The sequence below is a fragment of the Ambystoma mexicanum genome, chromosome 9, assembly GCF_040938575.1.
Source record: "Ambystoma mexicanum isolate Mex_15411 chromosome 9, UKY_AmexF1_1, whole genome shotgun sequence".
NCBI lineage: Eukaryota > Metazoa > Chordata > Amphibia > Caudata > Ambystomatidae > Ambystoma > Ambystoma mexicanum.
In genome coordinates, this window is record NC_090931.1 from 1,142,193,340 (window position 1) to 1,142,206,059 (window position 12,720).

The following is a 12,720-nucleotide window of genomic DNA, read 5'->3' on the forward strand; positions in this document are numbered from 1 at the left end:
TTGTTGGGCCTCCTCAGTGAGGTGCAGCTTGGTTCCCTATGGCGCAGCGAGCAAGGGACCCACGTCTGGGCATACCCTCTCTCACATAGTGAGACAAACAGTAAGCACAAAAGTGATGGGTGGAAGGTTTTGAATTAATCTGAACCACTGGCATTGCTCTGGGCAACCTTCCAATGTTAAAGGGTAGCCAGCTCATCATTTGTAGCTTTATGACAGAGTTGTAAGGTAATATGGCAGTCATTTTAAAAGCAGCCAGTAAAAAAAGTGCAGATGGCAGTGATTTCAACAGAAAAAGATAGTACAATGGGTGCAGTTGGGAACAGCAGATTAGTGATTACATGACAGCATTTCAGTTGGGGTTAGTATAAATGAATGAAAAAAGAGACCACAAATTATGCAAATTAGTGCAGGTGAAGGCAGAAAATTCAAATCACACATTGATCATTCTGGCAGTGAAATAGGCTTTCAATAGTAAAAGAAAAATGATTGCAAAACGACAGTATATTCCAAATGCACTGAGCACATGTTTATGAGTTACTATCTGTGAAGTCTTGCATTAAACAAACTAACCCAGATTAATCAACTAATGCCAGGAAATTAAGTAATTTTCCCTTTTAACAATGAAATGCAAAGACTCAGATGGAAAATTCTGCTATTAATTTTTTTGAAAGAAATGTGCTGCAGAAATGGATGGGCTGTTTTTTTTACTTTCAGAGAGTTCATTGTTCTTGCAGGAAATAAGTTGATACACATACATGCTCTTGTGGGTGATTGGACAGAGAGCTCAAAATTCTACAAGTTGCTGGGGTGAAGGGACATGTCAGAAAGAAGGCAGATTTAGTTTTTGAATGACAGGCATCAGGCATAAATACAGGGAGCAGAAAGCGGTGGGGGATCTTCTTGCTGCTGTCTGCCGAAATGGGGAGTTCGGGCGGAAGGCAGGGCTGATCTGGCATTGAAGACTGTTGGGACTTCACGGCCGTCTTTCGTGGCGCGAGAAAGCAGGGCGGAATCTGTAACACTTCACTGCAGATAACCCACGACAGAAAGGGAGTTTCCAGATAAGGCACAGAAACCTCATAATTCAATGTAAGTCATGGTAAAACATGAGGAGTGTGGACGATTGCATGTGATTCATATCAGTTAGTACAGAGGGTATTTTTAAAACAAAATGTTCGATGTTTTCTTTTACATGCGCTCAATGACAAAGGACAGAAGATAATGTTACAAATATTTTCTATATGCTGCAATGCCTGTTTTTATTTCTTCTAGGTAACTGCGGCAGTGTTGATGCATTGGTAAGAACTGATAAATGCATTGTTGTGAAATGAATTATGCTTTTATTGTAAGTGACATGATGTTTAACAGATTCATAAAATGGTAAAAACGGAATTGGTGTAAGATTTTCTTATGTCTCTGGTGATTATTCTCTAGATGAGGGGAGGTTATTAGGGAGTGTATTAGTGTATACACGTTAGTGGTAAAGTGTTTATGGCCGCAGGTAAAGCAGGGAACCAAAGGAGAAAAAACTTGAAATCAGTCAGAAAACCGGAGTGTTTGTGTTGTAGGATCAAAAGAAATATCTAGGCTTAGTACCACCAAAGATGAAATATGCGAGTCACAAGTTTAAAAGTACATGCACAGTTTTATTTTTCAGACAGCTATCTGGCTATCAACGCCTCACAGTGTGTACCAGCAGACACCGTGAGGGGGGAGAGTGCCGGACATTATAAAGTCATGGGTGTATATACACTTTCCACAGTACATCGTCCAGCCCCTCTTCGAGTTACATATTAATTAAGGGTTTGTTGCCAGTTCACATAACTAATAGAAATTAAAATAACTATACATTGTTCAATGTTTCCTCAAACACTAGACCAGTTTTTCTACACATATGATAAAATAGTAACATTTGTTTTCAAGCTTAAAATTAATCCAGTTTCAAGGAACGTACACACAGATTCCTGCAAAGGCACATGGTTTCAGCTATTCAACATTCTGTTCCACTGTTTGAATGAGGATGATGCTATTGGTACAGGCAGCATCTAAATTACTGTTCAGTTCAACTCTTGTTTAGCTCCAAGGTTTCTTAGAGCAGGACAAACAATCCACTCTCAGCAGCCACAGTATGTTTATCTGCGTTGTCACAGCGCAAAGTGCATTTTTCCCTGCTGTAGCCGAAAACACAAAGTTTAACATGAGGCAAAAACCGGAGTTTCTCAAAATGGCAGATGATTCTAAAATGGCGGCTTAGTCAGCCTTATTCAGGTTCATTCAAATGCGATTTTCAATGTGATGCGAATGCGCTTAGGCCAATGTTTGTTAGGCAAATATACTTTAACAGTGTGAGTGCGTTCAGCTGTGCATTTTTGGAGCTGGACAAAACTGTTCAACACAATAAGCTGATGTTATATATAAGTAATCAGCACAATATGCAATAATATTTGGTTCCCCTAAATGTATAAGGTCTAGTTATATGCTTATAGTCAACCCGAAGTAGATAATAATTATAAAGGGGGAAGGCTTGTCTCATCATATAGGGCCGTGCTATGAATATGCTCACCACTAATTTACCACCACAATAAGATATTGCCAATTTACTGCCAATATACCATAATACTAAAATACTGCCAAGGCAGGTAATAGTCCAAAGACAAAACCCCTTACAGAATGTAGCTTATTTATTGGATTTTGATGAAAGTAGAACATAGCCCCTTGGTGAATGCTAGGTGATTGCAGAATGTAGACAATGTATCAAATATATGCAAATTTAGATTGTGCAGCTAACTCACTAAAACATTTTGACTGTAGAAAATAGCCATATATTCCAAGTAAATGCAGAAGGTAGCTATTGTAATAAATCTAGCTGAATGTGGTATGTAGTCTTTGCATTAAATCCAAATAAATGTAGAATTGAAATCCTGTGTATCAAATCTAGGTGTATTGTAGAAGTAGCCAGTGCTTTGAATCTAGGTGAATGTTTGATGCAGCCAGTATATTGAATCCGGGAGAATCTAGAACATGGCCATTCCATGGAATGTAGGGGTTGCAGAATATAGCCATTTTATGTTCAAGATAGGTGGTTTTAGAATGTAGCCACATTATTATAGCTGGCTGCATGTAGAGTGCAGCCACCAAATCAATTCCAGGTGATTTTAGAATATGACAAACATACAAAATCTAGGCAATCTTTGGAGTGTAGCCAATGTATCTGAACCTATCGAACTCCATGCTTATGGAATTTAGCTGAAGGCACGACTGCCATCCCACACACATCTGCTTTCACTCACATCTCGAATGACACTTTGCACAACACCTCTACCACATGAATGCAGCTACCTTTCATGACAAGAATTTGAATAGTAGCTATATACATATTGACTATTCTCTCGCATACCCCGCCAGGCTACCTCTCCAGACAACCTCTCTCCACCTATCCACATGCCAACTAGACATGGGTGGCTAGCAAGTACTTGGCCTCCTCTTTATAGCCCCGCATTCTAGCACCTCCTCAAATTACCCATACCATGGACTTCGGTCCCCCTGCGGCCAGTAAACCTACAGTGTTGTGACCATCCCAATGGTGAAAGACGCTATACAAATGACACATTTTTTTTTTATTTTTATTATTGATATAGCTGACATTTATCAACTTTTCAATGTTAACTTACACAATTAAGTAAAATCCAATATAAAACAATGCAATACAAAACAATATAATGCTAGGAGACAATAATAATAAGCCATAAAAGGTAAAGGAAAGGAAATAAAATAAAAAAGAAAAGATAGGCGTTAAACATAATATATAAGAAAACACTTCAGTTTATCAACAGGAATTTTTCTACATTGGTCAACCTTTTGTTTTGATCCATCTTTGATTGTGTTTCTGATTATCTGAATATTGAAGCGTACATTTTTAAAACTACTTGGTGCCTCCTTGCATTGCAATTATACAACAAGCTTGGGCTCATCTAGTTTTAACTCATGTAGAAATGCAATGGCTCTTATATATACAGGCGTAGAGATGCCAGAGTAAATTGTTCTCCATAATGTGTTGGATGTATTGACACCAAATAGTTCCATTAGACGTTTGAAATATTTCACTCGATGTGTAAGGAGTGTGTCACAATCAGTCAACAGATGCTTAAGCGTCTCTACTTCCTCTTGTTGATTGCAAACTCGACAGTTCTTTTGCTCTAGTTTAATGAGTCTTCGTCGAGCCATCACTTGTCTTGTTGGCCAAAGATTGAGTCTGAGTCGGTTTTGGTATTGCATAGACGGAGACCTGATCAAGTATCATTCTGGATATGTGTGGTTTTTTTTATTGTGATTATATCAGGATTGAAATCACAGTAGCGAGAGCATTTTGCTCTTGCATGTTCCCAGTCCATTGCAAATATCCTAGTTTTTATCTGGATTGGGTTTTGAAGAAGTGTTACTAGGGTTGCTTCTATCGGCGCCAGAATGTGAATGACTCGGTTTCACCATTTACATATAAATTTATCTTTAGATGCAAACATGTAAGTGGCCAAAGTTCCCAACACTGTATCAGAATTCCAGGCTAATAAACATTTTCTAAACATTGCTACGACCAACCATGTTTACCTCATATTAAGGGAGATCAGCCCCAGCCCGTAACGAATGAGGGATAACGGGGTAGATGCTGGAAGATAGAGAACTCCCTGTGAATATTTCCCCTCAAGCTGGTCCCAAAAGGTCTCATTCAAAATAGATCTTGTTTCTGATTAGTAGAGGAAGACAGCTGATACTTTTTGATAGTAAAAAGTTAAGTTGGCACCAGTGTAAACTTCCCATATTTTCTTTGTATAGCCCCAGTTTGATGGATGAATGTTATTACTTTATCCTGTTGCCTTTGATTAAATACAAGGTTTTGTTTTTGTGTTACAATTTGAGCTCCCAAATATATATAGTGTTGTACCACTTGTAAATTCTGGCCTATGAGATTCCATGTATAAGATTTTTTTAGTATCTTTTGGGTGACATTAAACATCATGATCTTCGTCTTATCAAGATTTATACTTAGATAATTGGCATTAGTATAGGCTACCACCGCATCAAGGACCTTCCGTAGGCCCGTAGGAGTTTTTGACATGATGACTAAATCGTCAGCATACATTAAAAACGGAATGCCTTTATTTAATAATTTCGGCGGGTCTGTACAGATGTTTTTAAACACTTCTCCAACGTCTGAAATGAAAAAATTAAATGATGCTGACGCAAGTGTACAGCCCTGTCTCAATCCCTAGATGGCATAACAGATTGAGTCAGTTTACCTTCGTTTATTAATCTTATCTATACACTATTATCCGTGTGTAAGTCATTAATGAGATATGCAATGTATTTCGGGCAACCTTGTTGTATTAGTTTTTGTATTAATAACTCCCTTGATACAGAGTCAAACGCTGCTTGCAGATTTATATATGACACATTATATTACACTGCATACATGCAATAGCTCATGAGAGGCCTACTGATCAACCTTCATATGTTCTAGCAACACTCTAAACAGAACCCCTTGTAGGGACTTTCCATTGGGATTGTTACAGATCAGTGATGTCATATGTGATGCTATCAGTGATGACATCAATTATGCCATTTGTGATGAAATCTTTGATGTTCTGGTTGTTGGTGTGAGCAATGTATGGTGGTGGCACGAGTTATGATTGCACAGCTTACCATATCTGGCAAATTGAGTTTTCTTTCTTCAATTTTACCTTGCAACCACAACGTCCCTTTAAGATATTTTACTGAATTTCATAGGTTTTTATTAGTGCAACTAAACCATAACATCCCTTTCTCATCATATTTTAACTGAAATATATATATAGTCCAGTTTGCTTTTACTGTGTTACCCAAAGGGTGACTAGAGTATTGATCCAATAGAACACGAGTCAATACCTTAATTAGGCTGACAAAGTCATTCATTTTACTTATTTAAGAGCTTTCGTGCTATTTCACCAATTCCTCAAGGAGGGATGGAATAAAACCTTTGAAAAATGTTACAGCATTACCGCTCAAATAGCCCCTCGTAAAAATAACCTTTTAATATCATGATTGTTTTTTTGTAACGTGCTTCATACCAAAGAAGTTTCTGAGCGCAGACCTGGGATTTGGACCTGTGTTGCTCTGCGTCACCTTGCTTCCAAGACAAAAACGTTGCCATTGAACTATACTACCTATGCTATCTGTGCCGGTCTGTGTACCTGATTTGTAGTTTACCCAGAGACGCATGCATTAAATGCTGCACTCCCCCAGACATTACAAGGTCTAAATGCTAGCGTGTTAAGAAGCAGCAGGGGTCAGTGCAACTGAGGAGAAGGGAAATAGAAAAAATAAAACATCCCACCCCGTTAGAGTGCTCTCATTAAGGAAGGAGAGGATGGGTTTTTGTCAGTCACAGTAAATTTATTCTGGATGAAACTTGCTATGTAAGGCCAGTCCCTTTTCAAGATCAGTGCTTGCACAACTATCTAAATATCAGGCTTGAGCCTCTAGAAGGGCCGAAGAGGGAAGACATAACCAATTATGTGGTAGGCCTGTGATTCGTGAAGCACAGCATGGTAGGTTTGTGTCACATACCATATGGGGATTGTGTTACATTGTGTGACATTACAATCATGAGGGAAGAGTGGAGTTTGACTTGAGACAGGGGCCTTGACTAGTCTCTGGGAAGCTTTTCAGCTGGGGCATTTTGAAGGGATTTGGGGCTGGTTTGAAGGGAGCCTGGCAACAATTCATCAGTTCGCCAGGGCCCCTCTGCATACTTCAACCATAGCTCTAGCCCAGGGTTAAATCTCTCTCGAGACAGACCTAAGCTCTAACATAATTCCAGCTCTATTTCTAATCCGAAGGGCATTGGATTTAGTTACGGGAATATTATATGAGAACCTCAAACTGCCCCCCTAAGAATAGCTCATGAATAATTCCTTTTACAGTTACTCCATCACAGTTGCATCTGCTCTCAGACCATGGGAGATGTTTACTAGCCCCTACAATATGGCCATGCAGAATAATCTACTAAAGTTATAAAGGAGGAAACAATAAAAATATTCTTGGCACTCAGCTATGGTAAATAATTGTGACTAGTTGACTGCAGAACTAAGCTAGAAAGTGAAAAAAGGATACATGAAATGCTTTGAGATGTAAGGCACTCCTTGGAGCATATATCTAACCTGATGATTTTCTGCAAGTACCATCCCTTTAGAAATGTAGCTAATACATTATGAATATTTGGTTTACAAGTGCAAAGCCATGTTCTATGAACCACTTCACATGGTAGAATATGCTATAAGTACTCTATGTTGTGGAGCATATTGGATGTTATTATGGCATTTCGTGGGCTTTGGCAAAATCCAACCAAACCCTGTAACTCATTCCCTATTTTGATGCATTCTGTGGAAACCATATGAAGCAAAATGTTTAGCTGCGGTTTCATTAGGGAAAGCAATATGGAATTGTAGTTTTCAAAGTGGAATTACATTTAGTAAATTACCTATTGCAGAAGTTATATTTGAGCCACACTTTTCACTTTTGAGGGTCAAGTTTGAATAATATTGGATAAACCTGCCTTAAAACTCATGTTTTACTGACTGTAATCTATACCTGTTTCTGAGGCGCATGCAATCATGGAAATGTGTTCTTCCACAAAGGAAGAACAATTTCCTTAAAAGAACCATATTCTCTTAAAGTGATAAGGTGGCGGCCGGGCATCAAGCAAAACAAAACAGGTGATGGCTGGAAGGTTTAGAATGAATCTTGACATCTGGTATTGCTCTGGTCAACCCTCCAGACCATTGTTTTTCAACTTCCAAGTCATTACAAAAGGGGAAAGATCACATGCAAATCAGGCTTGGTCTCAACCCAAAAGGGGCAGTCTGGCCCAAACTGCTTGGTCACGTCCCTTCTGCACAAGACCACAAGCATCCCCAAGCATGTTTAGACCTTGTTGGGCCTCATCAGTGAGGAGTAGCTTGGGTCTCTAGGCCCAGAAGGCACGGCACCCACGTCTGGGCATACCCTTCCCACTCGGGGTAACTAAGCAAAACAAAAGAGGTGATGCCTGGAAGGTTTAGAATGGATCTTAACCTCTTAACATTCTGTGTCAAAGCCACCACCTTTGCATGTGCCTAATTTACAGTTTGACAACAGCCTTTGCAACCATGAGGAACGCAGGCAAGGGACTGTGAGGGGGATTCTCCTTTCATAAGCACTGGTGTTGCACAGAAATAAAAGGAGATAAACTGCAACACCTCTGAGGTGTCGTTATCCTCTACCACACCCTTTTCCCGTCTCAAAATAGCATTCCCAGACTGCAGCACCACTTGTCTAAATGCTGAAAGCTTAATGACCCTTTCACAAAAGTGCCAGTCTTTAAAGAAATGCTCGAGCTCCACTTGATGCACATGTTTTTCCCACAATGAGAGATTTGAGTAGCTTTTGCTGCAGTCAAGCATGACATCTCCGGTCTAATACTTCATAAGGATGGTGCTGGAAACTGGAGGGGAGAATGCCACTCCTTTTAGCACGAGCTCAGTGTGTTCCAAGATCTTCCAAGGTCTTTAGCCCTTTGATGAGCATCATTTACCTATAATGAAATCATGTGATCATTTTCTCCAAACATAAATCCGTCTTAAAGCAGCAAAATAATGAAAATATAACTTTTTTAAGATTAGATACACAAGCTTATTCTATACCTATCCAACAATGATATACATTTACAAATATAATCAATTTTAATGTTGACTGGTAATCGTATTTAATTGGATCTTTGTTCTACGCCTCTCACATGTTCACAAATTGTAATTAAAACTCTTTAAACGTTGACTACCAATCACGTGTAGTCATAAAAAAAACAAAATGGTCCCTGCAAACATGTTGCATTCACATTATTGCTATTGCTCTACTGTTCTCCTTAATTTAAAAAATACACGCTGCTCATTTTCCTTTAAAACAATTTACAACTTATTTTCCACGACAAACAGGGAGGTGATTTCTGGTTTTAAAACTATATTCAATTAATTGTGGTGGAGCTTATTCGTCATAGCATATGTTGTAAGCTGTAGATTCGTATAATACAATTTTAGGAATAAACTCATAAACTATATACAGTTGTTCTTTCTAGCCCCGATGGTTGTATATGGAGTGGCATCTGGATTGCAACTCTGTTTTCCATTATATAGGTAAAAGGCGCAGATGTGTAATGAACTCATGTTCCTTAATGGATTATTTACAACACTGAGCAGGCCCGCTCACCTTAAATGTGGCCTGTGTGCCTAGTCTATGGGTGGTAAAACAAGCCACACAACCTTATTTCATGACCTCATTTTGTTGCTAAAATCCAAACTTTGTGAAAGAGCAGGGAAATTATTTCGAGCCAGGTGCAGTCAATATAAATGTGGCCATCTAGCATTACATGTTCATCACTTTCAAAGTTCCATCACAGGCCCTGCAGGAGATTCTAAGGCAGTGCCTTTTTCATTGGCACGCTTTGAACTTTTTAATGCCCCAGTGCACGATGCTATGTGCTGGCGGCTTGATTAGCTGTTCAGAAGTGCCAGTGCCGGCAGACAAAGTATGAGTCAGGCAATTCGTTTTAGTTTGTGGTTGCAACCAATTACTGCAACTCATTACTGTAATATGTTTTTATTTAACACATGTTTGTAGACCAATGAGAAACACATCACTTCGAACAAGTATACGAAGTTGCTTCAGTAGATTTTAGCTTTGTTTCAAACGAGACGGTTTCTTTCAACCCCATACAGGACTCTGAATCTGTAGTTTTTTTTTACTTGTCCTTGTGTTGACAAGATACTCTTCAGGTGGGTCTGATTGCGATATATTAAAATATAGTTTCTTACTTTTGCCCTATTCTGGGGATCTGCTTATGACAGTGAATGGATGGCGCACTGCTCTTTAGATCCCAATGTTGCTGTAGTTCATTTTTTGTTTGTGGTATTAGGGGGCGTTTGCAGCGCCACCTAATATAGCATTAGAGTACAGCTAGGGATAAATGGCATATGAGGAGGGATACACAGCATATAGGTGTTGTTTGGTTATTTGCCCACCTATTAACTGCCCATGACCATGCTAATCCCTATGGCCATTCCCACCCAGCTCCCACCCCTCTCCATCCAAACCACCTCCTCATGGGAACTCCTTGAGCTCACTTCACTCAAACCTTACCATCAAACCTTGCACTCCAAGTTCCTGCAGTCTTTTTTCAAAGCAATCTTCTGAGAGTTCATGTCTTAATTAGAGCTGTAAACCTGCTACTTGTGTGATAAAAATGTCTTAACCAGGTCTGCCTTCAGCCACTCGATGTATAAGCACTATGTGTTTACTTCACTGAAGTCCTGTAAAGACATGCATTGTCCATGCCATCAGATTTGGCTTGTGTACATATTTAACATTTGCCAGGCACTGCTGTTAGATGCCCATGCACTCCCAATATGAATGGCCAGTTAATACCACTATGTGGTGCCTGGCAAATGTCTTTCCCATGCCTACACAAAAACCCAAACTTTTGGCATTACCAATGCTTGTTAAGTTTAACATTGATCTCCCTTTCGCTGTTTTGGACTTAGAAAGAGAGGGAGTGAAAATAAGTGTCTTGGGCTGAAGCAAGCAACTGAGTGAACCAAGCCCACCCAATGCACCATTTGTAGAGGTCTTTGGAGGGATTTAAATCCAAGAATCTTTTTAAAGTAATCTGTCAAAATGATGTAGTTTAAAGGGCCATTTTTAAAGAAATGTTATAAAACGTGTGTATTTTTAGGAGGTACCACATAGGCCTTGACGAGCCAGTTTGAGAATAACAAACCTTTTGAATGTTCCAGCTTAACCAGGCTGACATTTTATTGTTTTTTCTGAGGCTCGACATTTGTTCAGCCTCACCTCTACATAAAGGAAGGTGAGAAGAAACTCGGACCACTTGGTGGTTGACATTGTAAGGGGAAACCCCTCAGAGCCCTGCCCAGTTAGGAAGGGAATATGAGTAGATTGGTGGTAGTCTAGGATTATCAATAGTGTTGGTTAGAGTAGAGTTAAATCAAGGAGAGAGCCTAGCTAGAGTTATGGAATTCAGTTTGAATTTTGTTGGACTCTATGGAGAACAAGCACTGAAGGGGGAGAAGATAAATGCTTTGAGAGCCCCATAGAGGTTTTATAGGCAGAGGAAAATGACAAAGAAGGGTTAGGTACACATGCATTTTTTAGGCAGCAAGGATGCCAAAGCAATGTTATGCACACTTGCGTTTTGCAGGCAGAAGAGACGACCAAAGCAGTGATAGGTAAAGAAGTGTTTTGTAAGAGCAGGCAAAAGCAGTGAGAACCCCATACAATTTGTGTTTCTAAAGGTGGAAGAGAAGGCAAAATCAGTGTTAGACACATGAGAACTTTGTAGGATAGGAGAGCATCAAATCAGAGTTAGGCACCCATATGCTTCATAAGCAGGAGGGGAGGCAAAAACAATGAAAACCTGGTGTGCAGTATGTAGGTTGGGGAGAATGCCAAAGCAGTGTTAGGCACACGTGTTTCATAGACTGGTGAGAAGGCCAAATTAGGGGGAATCCCACATGCATCTTGTTGGCAAAGAAGAAGCCAATGCATTGTTAGGCAGACATGCATTTTGCAGCCATGCAAAATACCAAAGCACTTCTCAGCACACATGTTTTGTAGGTGGAAAAGAACATCAATGAAGTTAGAGGCACACATGGGATTTGTAGTTGGAGCAAAAGGCCAAATGTGTGATAGGCACGGGAGTCACCTGCCCCAAGGGTATCAGGTACATTGGGGAGAAATGTAATTATGCATGCACCAGTGTCATGGTTATATCAGATGATAGAAGTTCAGGGGGGAATGGAGTAAGTGGAGAAAAGTGAGCCCCCACATCTTAGGCACAAGAGAGAAAATAGATATTTTACCGTAGTAACAAATAGAACAGTCCTCAGATGATCATGAAGAAGTGGTTACTGAAAACACTCCACCTGAATCAGACAACAAGGAAAAACATAACAAAGCATATACCAGTCAGCCAATAGATGTTTATTCAGAATAAATGAAAATGCCATAAAACAAGGCACATACAATATATTAAAAAAGATAACAGTATGCAAGTCCATACATACACAATACATGTGATGAATATTGTATTAAAATACAGTTTCTTGAGTACAGCTCCAAAATAAGTTACCAATATACACATTATAAGTTCATCATATTTTATCTATAATGCATTATGAAGTTCTATCACCCTCCAAGTGTGCCGCATGTACGATAACAGATGCCAAGGTATTAGTAGGCCTTCGACCTCTAGTAGGAAATACAGGCAGGGCAGCATTGTAAAAAAAAGAGTACTCCTAGGAGCTTATACTAATGTTTTTTGTCTCATGTTTGAATACGTCTGGCAGAAGAACAGATAATGCAACACATCTTCAACATTAGCATTACACATTTTAGATCTTTCTTGCAATGTATGTCCTGCTCTGGATGCCAACACGTCCCCTAAGTGTAGACATTTAAAACATGCTCAGGTGCTAGGGTATTTTTCACTAGCATAATTACACCAGAGGAGATACTCGAGTATTCTATTAGATGCAATGATCATATGTCTCAGATTAGATGGTTTAGTCATTTCAGAGTCTATGTAGCATAATTAATACAATACTTAAGACGTGGTGATAAGTAGTTTGAGAAAATGCT

General features: G+C 39.3%; 1 long non-coding RNA gene across 1 annotated transcript; it reads right to left on the bottom strand.

The window, feature by feature from the left end:
• Positions 1 to 3,607: 3,607 nt before the first annotated feature.
• On the bottom strand, positions 3,608 to 12,001 carry LOC138488994 (uncharacterized). Its single transcript, XR_011274739.1, has 2 exons — positions 11,943 to 12,001; positions 3,608 to 8,605 (listed from the first exon to the last, which is right to left on the bottom strand). It is a non-coding gene; the product is annotated as an uncharacterized lncRNA (long non-coding RNA).
• Between the last annotated feature and the right edge of the window lie 719 nt (positions 12,002 to 12,720).